This window comes from Engystomops pustulosus, chromosome 3 (genome assembly GCF_040894005.1).
Source record: "Engystomops pustulosus chromosome 3, aEngPut4.maternal, whole genome shotgun sequence".
NCBI classification, from domain to species: domain Eukaryota; kingdom Metazoa; phylum Chordata; class Amphibia; order Anura; family Leptodactylidae; genus Engystomops; species Engystomops pustulosus.
Window position 1 is genome coordinate 56,934,494 of NC_092413.1, and position 8,623 is coordinate 56,943,116.

Genomic DNA, 8,623 nt, shown 5'->3' on the forward strand with positions numbered 1-8,623 from the left:
TGGGGACCGTGAGCGTATTCTGAAACGCAGGGAATTGAAATGGATTTTTGTATTAAACACACTTAAACCACATGGCTTAAATGTTGATTATAGATTGAGTTCGGTCTGATGCTTCTCCTCTCCAGTCCAATGTAGCGATGTACACTGTGTCCACTAAGGTAGGTGGAATGATGAATTATATGATTGTTGTTGTTTTACATTTTTATAATGTCTATTTTCCTTTTTTTTTCAGATTATGAAGTCGCATATCTCAAGCAACTTGAACATATGTCTTCCTCGTCTCTGTAGTGATTTTGAATTATTATTTGTGATATTGACATTTTTTCTGTAAAAAATTGTTTTTTTATATAGAGGGTTGACATCGATTCCTTCTGTATTTCATATCTGCAGTCACATCTTATCATATATTTATTGTTATTTCTTATGGGGTCAGCACCTAATGTTTTGTTACCGCTGTGGTTATTACCACTAAAACAGAGGTAATTTGCCGTTCTTTGTTTTTCCCCTGGGAAGGGGTTAGACATAAACTGGCACCTCCAGCCTTATTAGGCACTTTTTCGCAATAATTGCGGTTCACTTGCGGTGATCATGCGTTTTCTGTGTGGCTAATATGTACATCTTGCCGATACACAGGTTGCTATGGTGCGTTTCCCCCACAGTTTATTGTCTGGATTGACTGGTCCATACTGCAGTGTGAATACTAACATACATATGGTCATTACGCATCCATTTACTTCTGGTTCCAGCGATGCGATCCTCTCTATATATATTTTTTGTCTATTGACATCAGCTGCTGTCAGTCTTTTGATTGGCAGTGGTTCTGCCCATAGACTTACTATGTGCTGATCCGCACACCCGCGGTCGCCATTCCCGGTGTGCGTTTCACCATGCGTGCCAGCCCAGTGCGATGGTGAATACGGCTATCACTAGCTCTTCTTTTGATATAAGGTGGTGAGACGATGTGGACTTTGTTTATGGCTTGTTAGCTATGGATTTTTTAAAGATTTTTTTAACTTTTACTATGTCAGTGTTCACACACATCAATGGATGATCACATTGTATGCTAAAACTATATTTGTATACATATACCATTGTGAGACACATGCACATGCACTTTAATCTAATGATGTATCTTTTTGATATTTGTATTTCAGTAAATTTTATCAGAATTATGATTGTTTGAACTTTGCACATTGCTTGAACCTTGCACTTTGTCTGTATTGGTCAAAAATGATCACATGACCTCCTCCATTTTGTTTATATATCTGTACACAATCATGGATATTCAGCTTGAGAAAGGCTCACTGTTTGGAGCCGAAACATTGCTCTTTCACATGGAATAAATCCACTAAGGTATTTTTTTCACTACAATCTGGTGTGCTGCCTTTTTTTCCTTTGTCTATATATATATATATATATATATATATATATATATTCTATTTATCAAAGGACAGAACGTGAAAAGTGCAGTGTAAAGTGCTAAATGCACTAACGGGGACAGAATTCAATATCTGATGCATTTGTAGCAGAGCTGACACTCCAATCATTCTAGTGCTGCCTCTGCAACATTTTGTGAAGCAGAAATCATCTTCCATGATATGATGCATTCTGTCCCTGGCACCGCAATAGTCTTTTGATCATGCCAAATCCGTCTCCTAGGATAATTGCAGCTGGTCTCATATAAATTCCTGCCCCTTCCTGTGACCCTTGCCGGATCTTGAAGCCTTCTCCTGAAGAGAAAGCTCCCCTATTTATCCTGCGTTCCTGTGTGCCAGTCCGTTCCTGTGTATCCTGCGTTCCTGTGTGCCAGGCTGTTCCTGTATTCCTGATCCATATTCCAGCTCCTGCGATTCCTAGTGTCCTAGTGTGCCTTGCTGTGCTATTCTCCTGCCATCACCCTGGGTACAGATTGTCTCCTGCATTACTACCTTGGCAGCCACCACGTGCTAGTTGCACCTGCGGAACGACCTGGTGGTACCCTGCCGCAGCAAGACCATGTGCCAGGCCAGATGCTGGGGCCCATGACACAGCTTTCCCCATAGCAGCTGCTATGGCTACTACTACTGTACTTATGCCCCTGATTTGTTCTATATAATATATATATATATATATATATATATATATATATATATATTTTTTACTCTATATTCATCCTCTTAGGCCCATGAAGTAGATGACTTACTTTATGAAGAAGTTGTGCTTCCAGAGTCTGATGTTGAATTCGAACAAAATCAAGAGGTTAGTCTCTTTACAATTTTACACTCTTTGCATGCTTTTTTTTAGAAATGGTAAATGAAAAAGATTTATTCTCTACTTTAGGAAAGCTCAGAAGATGAATCAGCAGATAGTGCTACTGCAGCTGTGAGTACCAACCCAGTGGTAAGTATGAGGGTGTTTTTATTTCTTATGTACATAGCAATACAACTCAAATATATCAACATAATTCACAGCTATTCTCTATTTTTCTTTCTAGAGTTTCCAAGCCCTGTTGCAACGCCTAAGAGAGCCTATTGATGAGGAGAATCATCTTAACCCATGGTGTTTTCAGGACAACCCTCAGTGAGGTCCTGATGAGGAACGTCCCCAACTAATGGAGGACACAGAGGGCAGGCTACAAAATAATCGGTGGTGCAAATGTGGCAGTTGCAAGAAGATGACTACAGTTGAGGAAAGTATCTGTTGCTGTGAATTTCAGGCAATGGATAGACTATGCCAGAATATTACCTGCATTACTCAGCATCCTGACTTTACCTCAAGGATTTATTCTAGAGATTTTCTTATCGAACTGCTACAGTTCTCCTTACGCGTGACTCAACGCCAGTTTGAGCGACAGGAAAATAGGTAAGTAAATCAAGTACATGCTATTTCAAAACATTAGTTGCCCTTTAGTTTCTTTTTACTTATTTATAGTTTAAAATTTTATTTTTTTCAATATTGTACCACATTTATCACAGCTCTTATGCCTGAAAACAGCTGTGATTTATTCTCCCCCATTTACGCTTATGCTGACTTCACCGACTTTTGCGCTGCAAATGCAAGAAGCTAGTCGGACAAAAAGGAATCATTGAAGGAAAGTGGGATTGCTAAACATGAGAGATTGGGGGCAATGATTCCAATAGAAATGGAGTCATAAGGAATACAGCATGAAATTCATAGTTTGTATAGTTATTAGGATGCTATAGAAGTTAATTTTTTTGATCAGCAATAAATGTATATTCTTGTTCATGGGAATATAAGACATTCCCAGATAATAAGACCTAGTGCCTCTGCAAGCGCAAAAATAAATATAAGGCACTATCTTATTTCTGCGTTAATACGGTAGTAGATAATTTAGGGTTTTAGATCCAATGAAAGCAATATAAATATTTTCATTAATCTTTCCACAGATTTTTACGTTGGGCCTGTTATGTCAAGGTTACCAATCTGGTTTATGGATTTCTTGGACAAGGAAATAGGATACCTTTACCATCTTGTGTGGTGAATAAAATGAGAGATATTTATCCAGACCCCAATGCCACATATACTGGATTTAAATGGTATCCTGATTATGTGTTTGGAGACCTGCCCACCAATTTGAACTTCTAATTGGATTGCTGAAAACACTTCAAGTTGCACTATTTTGAACAATGTTGTTATGTATATTATTTGTATTCTTGTGTAAGTTATAAAGTTATTTTGCAAAAGAAACAAAATCGTATTTGATTTTTTTAAAAATTGTTGAGACAAAAAAACACAAATAGTCATGTACATGAAATTCTTTTTTTTACAGTTAAACAAAAAAAATTAACAGGAACAAACATAACATATAGAAAATCCAGTCCGATCTTCCCAAGTAGGTTAGTTGATATGGTCTCCCTAGAAACGGCTTTCATGCTCACGGATCATTTGTTCTCGTGGTGGTCTTGGAACAGTGGCAATATTTGCAGGTACAGAATCCCTACGAGACTTCGAAGATGGGTGAGTTTTAATATAAAGTACGTTCATCACTTCCATGAGGATTTCATTAGAAAATTAATTTGTGGTGGGCTCGTAGACGGCTTTCACCACCCAAGTTTTTCTTGCTTTTGAAAATTCAATTCTGTGACGACTAGAGATGAGCGAACATACTCGTCCGAGCTTGATGCTCGATCGAGCATTAGCGTACTCGTAACTGCTCGTTGCTCGGACGAGTATTTCGCCCGCTCGAGAAAATGGCAGCTCCCGCCGTTTTGCTTTTTGGCGGCCAGAAACAGAGCCAATCACAAGCCAGGAGACTCTGCACTCCACCCAGCATGACGTGGTACCCTTACACGTCGATAGCAGTGGTTGGCTGGCCAGATCAGGTGACCCTGGGATAGACTAGCCGCTGCCCGCGCTGCTCGGATCATTCTCTGTCTGGATGCCGCTAGGGAGAGAGCTGCTGCTGGTCAGGGAAAGCGTTAGGGTGTTCTATTAGCTTACTGTTAGGCAGGAGTGATTCTACAACAGCCCTTCTTAGGGCTACAATAACGTTATCCTTTTTTTTTTTATTTGCTTGTGGCTGGGCTTGCTGGCACTAGTAGTGCAGCTAGTACCATATTGTGAGGAATTAGCAGGGGGACTTGCTACCGTTGTGTTTAGCTCTTAGTGACACACATATCCACCTCAAACACCAAAGTGGGAAAATTTATTAGGGGTTTGATTTCAATTAGGCACAGTCTGCCAGTTTCTTTTTATTTTACGTTTATTTTTTTCATAACTCAGCGTCATCTCATCTGGCATAGTAGTGTGCTTTAATACTTGGCTAGAAAATAGCCATAGGAGAATCCAAACGGCTTACTTACGCCTACAGTAGCGTTATATATATTTGATTTCTGGTTGATCTGCTGGTGGCTGTAGTTGTTGCAGTGCATCTACTAGCAAATTGTGAGCAATTTGGAGTGAGACTTGCGACCACTGTGTTTTGCGCTTAGTGACGCACATATCCATCGCAAAGACCGAAGTGGGAAAATTTATTAGGGCCCGGGGTTGGATTTCAATTAGGCACAGTCTGCCATTTCCTTTTTTATTTTACGTTTATTTTTTTCATAACTCAGCGTCATCTCATCTGGCATAGTAGTGTGCTTTAATACTTGGCTAGAAAATAGCCATAGGAGAATCCAAACGGCTTACTTACGCCTACAGTAGCGTTATATATATTTGATTTCTGGTTGATCTGCTGGTGGCTGTAGTTGTTGCAGTGCATCTACTAGCAAATTGTGAGCAATTTGGAGTGAGACTTGCGACCACTGTGTTTTGCGCTTAGTGACGCACATATCCATCGCAAAGACCGAAGTGGGAAAATTTATTAGGGCCCGGGGTTGGATTTCAATTAGGCACAGTCTGCCATTTCCTTTTTTATTTTACGTTTATTTTTTTCATAACTCAGCGTCATCTCATCTGGCATAGTAGTGTGCTTTAATACTTGGCTAGAAAATAGCCATAGGAGAATCCAAACGGCTTACTTACGCCTACAGTAGCGTTATATATATTTGATTTCTGGTTGATCTGCTGGTGGCTGTAGTTGTTGCAGTGCATCTACTAGCAAATTGTGAGCAATTTGGAGTGAGACTTGCGACCACTGTGTTTTGCGCTTAGTGACGCACATATCCATCGCAAAGACCGAAGTGGGAAAATTTATTAGGGCCCGGGGTTGGATTTCAATTAGGCACAGTCTGCCATTTCCTTTTTTATTTTACGTTTATTTTTTTCATAACTCAGCGTCATCTCATCTGGCATAGTAGTGTGCTTTAATACTTGGCTAGAAAATAGCCATAGGAGAATCCAAACGGCTTACTTACGCCTACAGTAGCGTTATATATATTTGATTTCTGGTTGATCTGCTGGTGGCTGTAGTTGTTGCAGTGCATCTACTAGCAAATTGTGAGCAATTTGGAGTGAGACTTGCGACCACTGTGTTTTGCGCTTAGTGACGCACATATCCATCGCAAAGACCGAAGTGGGAAAATTTATTAGGGCCCGGGGTTGGATTTCAATTAGGCACAGTCTGCCATTTCCTTTTTTATTTTACGTTTATTTTTTTCATAACTCAGCGTCATCTCATCTGGCATAGTAGTGTGCTTTAATACTTGGCTAGAAAATAGCCATAGGAGAATCCAAACGGCTTACTTACGCCTACAGTAGCGTTATATATATTTGATTTCTGGTTGATCTGCTGGTGGCTGTAGTTGTTGCAGTGCATCTACTAGCAAATTGTGAGCAATTTGGAGTGAGACTTGCGACCACTGTGTTTTGCGCTTAGTGACGCACATATCCATCGCAAAGACCGAAGTGGGAAAATTTATTAGGGCCCGGGGTTGGATTTCAATTAGGCACAGTCTGCCATTTCCTTTTTTATTTTACGTTTATTTTTTTCATAACTCAGCGTCATCTCATCTGGCATAGTAGTGTGCTTTAATACTTGGCTAGAAAATAGCCATAGGAGAATCCAAACGGCTTACTTACGCCTACAGTAGCGTTATATATATTTGATTTCTGGTTGATCTGCTGGTGGCTGTAGTTGTTGCAGTGCATCTACTAGCAAATTGTGAGCAATTTGGAGTGAGACTTGCGACCACTGTGTTTTGCGCTTAGTGACGCACATATCCATCGCAAAGACCGAAGTGGGAAAATTTATTAGGGCCCGGGGTTGGATTTCAATTAGGCACAGTCTGCCATTTCCTTTTTTATTTTACGTTTATTTTTTTCATAACTCAGCGTCATCTCATCTAGCATAGCAGTGTGCTTTCATACTTGGCTAGAAAATAGCCATAGCAATAGGATAGCATCGTTTGGTTTTAAAAACTAAAAAACACACAAAAAAAAAAAAAACACAAAAAAAAGGTAAAAAAAAAATTAAAGTTATAACTCTCATTTTCAAAATGTTTAACCCGAGGGCTAGGGGTAGAGGACGAGGGCGGGGACGTGGGCGTCCAACTACTGCAGGGGTCAGAGGCCGTGGTCCTGGGCGGGGTGAGACACCACCTACTGATGAGGGAGCAGGGGAACGCCGCAGAGCTACACTCCCAAGGTTCATGTCTGAAGTTACTGGGACTCGTGGTAGAGCACTGTTGAGGCCAGAACAGTGCGAACAGGTGATGTCGTGGATTGCCGACAATGCTTCGAGCAATTTGTCCACCAGTCAGTCTTCCACGCAGTCCACCCATGTCACCGAAATCGGCACTCCTCCAGCTCCTGCACCTCAGCCTCCTCCCCCCCAGTCTGCCCCCTCCCAGCAAAATTTGCCATTTGAACCGGCATACTCTGAGGAACTGTTTTCTGGACCCTTCCCACAGTCACAAACCACTTGTCCGGTTGCTGATGAGCAATTTTCCGATGCCCAGGTTTTCCACCAGTCGCAGTCTGTGGGTAATGATGACCTTGTTGACGTAGTGGAAGAAGTGTGTAAAGAGGTGTCCGACGATGAGGAGACACGGTTGTCAGACAGTGGGGAAGTTGTTGTCAGGGCAGGAAGTCCGAGGGGGGAGCAGACTGAGGGATCGGAGGATGATGAGGTGACAGACCCAAGCTGGGTTGAGAGGCCGGGTGAACACAGTGCTTCTGAGACGGAGGAGAGTCCTCGACCAGAACAGGTTGGAAGAGGCAGTGGTGGGACCAGACGGAGATGCAGGGCCAGAGCTGGTGCATCAGCGCCAAATGTGTCAACTAGTGAAGCTCCCGTGGCGAGGGATCCTGCGGCGAGGGCTAGATTTTCAGAAGTCTGGAGGTTCTTTAAGGAAACACCGGATGACCGACGGACTGTGGTGTGCCACATTTGCCAAACCAGGATCAGCAGGGGTTCCACCACTACTAGCTTAACTACCACCAGTATGCGCAGGCATATGAATGCTAAACACCCCACTCAGTGGCAACAAGCGCGTTCACCTCCGGCCGTGCACACCACTGCTCCTTCCCCTTTGTCAGCTGATAGTCAGCCCCCTGCCCAGGACCCTGCCACAAAAACCCCATCGTCGCCTCCACGATCCTCCACAGCATCCACCAGCGTTCAGCTCTCCATACCCCAGACGCTGGAGCGGAAACGCAAATATAGTGCAACCCACCCGCACGCCCAAGCCCTTAATGTGCACATCTCCAGATTGCTAAGCCTGGAGATGCTGCCCTATAGGCTAGTAGAGACCGAGGCCTTTCGCAGCCTCATGGCGGCGGCCGCCCCTCGGTATCCGGTCTCCAGCCGCCACTACTTTTCCCGATGTGCCGTCCCAGCCCTGCACCAGCACGTGTCAGACAACATAATCCATGCCCTGACCAACGCCGTTTCTGACAAGGTCCACCTGACCACGGACACGTGGACGAGTGCTGCCGGGCAGGGCCACTATATATCGCTGACGGCACATTGGGTTAACTTGGTGGAGGCTGGGACCGAGTCTGACCCTGTGGCTGGTCATATACTGCCGACGCCGAGGATTGCGGGGCCTACCTCGGTCCAGGTGTTTCAGGCCTACTATGCCTCCTCCTCCTCCCACCCCTCCTCCACCTCCTCCTCCGAACGACCATCCGTGGGCATGGCGCCATCAGTCGGTAGCTCTAGGCACAGCAGCAGTGCCGTCGCTAAGCGACAGCAGGCGGTGCTGAAACTGCTGAGCCTAGGCGATAAAAGGCACACCGC

General features: G+C 43.4%; 1 long non-coding RNA gene across 1 annotated transcript; it reads left to right on the forward strand.

Annotated features, from left to right (window-relative positions):
• The first annotated feature begins 2,135 nt into the window (after positions 1 to 2,135).
• On the forward strand, positions 2,136 to 3,623 carry LOC140120474 (uncharacterized). The gene is made up of 4 exons (XR_011853818.1): positions 2,136 to 2,238; positions 2,320 to 2,379; positions 2,474 to 2,841; positions 3,387 to 3,623. It is a non-coding gene; the product is annotated as an uncharacterized lncRNA (long non-coding RNA).
• The last annotated feature ends 5,000 nt before the right edge of the window (positions 3,624 to 8,623 follow it).